The 2,048-nt window shown below is 45.9% G+C and overlaps 1 long non-coding RNA gene across 1 annotated transcript; it reads left to right on the forward strand.

Moving 5' to 3' along the window:
* On the forward strand, window positions 1-1,840 carry LOC147240652 (uncharacterized). The gene is made up of 3 exons (XR_015111111.1): window positions 1-60; window positions 547-602; window positions 1,729-1,840. It is a non-coding gene; the product is annotated as an uncharacterized LOC147240652 (long non-coding RNA).
* Window positions 1,841-2,048: the final 208 nt, after the last annotated feature.

Here is a 2,048-nt window from a genome sequence, read left to right on the forward strand (position 1 = left end):
CACACTAATCACTCATTCTCCAGGCGATTAGAGTCCGAGCAGGCAATGTCTATGAGGCAGGTAGGCTAAACACACACACACACACACACACACACACACACACACACACACACACACACACACACACACACACACACACACACACACACACACACACACAGACAATTGCATTGATTCCATTATCTGGTGCTGCACCAACACCCCCACTTCCCCCAACAACCACCAACAGCGCCTCCATCTATGACCACCTCCTTTCATAAATCTGTGTCACCTACATACATAACACACACACAAACATGCGCACACACACACACGCAAGCACACACAAACACTCACTCACTCACTCACTCACAGACACTTATGCAAGCATGCAGTATCTCCAGCGATTGCTCTTTCTTCTTCTCTTGCCTGAACACTCTCTGTCCCCGCCTCCCCCTGCTCCGTCTCAGCGCTTCCTCTCATTTTTATCCTTCCCTCCTCGTCTCTCCCTCTCTCTCCCTCTCTCTCCCACTCTCTCGTACTCTAACCCTGTACATTTTTTTGCAGGCGTGACATCCCGTCTCGCCCATCTTGCAGTTCACACGATGTCGTGCTCTACATGGGTGTGTATTAATCTGTTTGTTGGTGTGTGTGTGTGTGTGTGTGTGTGTTCGAACCTTCGCTGCTAGAACCTTCGCTGCTAGACTCTTGCATCTGGAGGCGAGAGTGTCAACATGTTAATGTGTGCGCGCTTGTCCTCGTGCACACATGTATGTGTGTGACACACCGAGAGGAAGGGAGGGAACGGGGGGTGGGGGGATTTTACACAGCATGAGGATCAAAGCCACAACAAGCCCAAAGGTGAATAATCTCCCAGACATTCTGACCACAACCACCGCTTTCACCCCAAATTTCACTCTGTCTGCACTTATCCATCACGTCTCACTCTGTCTGCCATTGTTGCACAAAAACCCTATTTTTTTAATTTTCACCATCACACATTGAGGGAGAACTGGGAAATCACACAACTGAACTTGAAAACAACATGCCAAATGACACTCCTATAATATTTCAGATGCAATAAATCTTTTTTTTTTTAAACAACTTCATTCAGGTGTGGAGTGTTGAAATGTTATATGAGACAATAAATTATTTGGGGCGTCTCTGTTGTGATGGTTGCATTTCCTCTTGACTTGAAACATGCCGGGGAGTCGTTTCTTTGTGTGCGTACAGAAAAGAGCAGCGCTCGGCAAAGATTGCTGATATATGCTCTTTTTTCCCCCCCTCCTCACTGGAGCACTGCAACGCAATGCGGATACTGAGTGTCTGAGCCACTAGCCAGACACACTGGGGGACGGGGGGGGGGGGGTAGCAAGGGGGAGGGGCGGCGGCTGGGGGCGCAGGGAGGAGAGGGAAGCGGTAAGCAAGTTCACATACAGCCTGTTCTTAAGGACAAACTGACGCTAACGTCTGAGGACATCATCGGGAGCAGCAGACAGTTAACTTTGGGGATTTTTATGTCAACTCAATATCTTCAGGCAGCTTTCAAGTTAGAGAAAAAAACAGGAGGTCATTTTGCCTTTAATGCGGTATAATTGTCAGATGTCTCATAAAATTATTAGCACGACAATAAGACAAAACCATAAGACACTGCCGTTTTAATGTTGTATTTAAAAAAAAATGTCGTTTGTCGAGATGTTTTAGTTCTCGAAATGGCCGTCAATTTAAATTTTCCTGATCTCGTTCTAGTGTAACGCCGTATGAAGAAAACACAGAAACAAACAGCTCGAGATCACTGGTTCTACACCCCATTGGACTGCACCAAATAACAAATCAAAGAGCACTGCAGAGCAAGGTGGGTATATTGATGTCTGGATTAGCTGAACCACAACAGGAAAACCTGATTAGTATTTCAGATCTGTTAGATTTAATTTAGGCATAAACAGTTTTATACAATACACTCGTGTCATAATTAGGGGCTTAAATCTATTGAGGGGCACGTGTTAGAAGACTTTAGATGTGATGATGATGTGAGGTCTGTAGCTGTGGCATGTCTTCTACCACAAACC

This window comes from Aulostomus chinensis, chromosome 22 (genome assembly GCF_037954235.1).
Source record: "Aulostomus chinensis isolate RoL2024-O1b breed Wild chromosome 22, RoL_Achi_v1.0, whole genome shotgun sequence".
NCBI classification, from domain to species: Eukaryota; Metazoa; Chordata; class Actinopteri; order Syngnathiformes; family Aulostomidae; genus Aulostomus; species Aulostomus chinensis.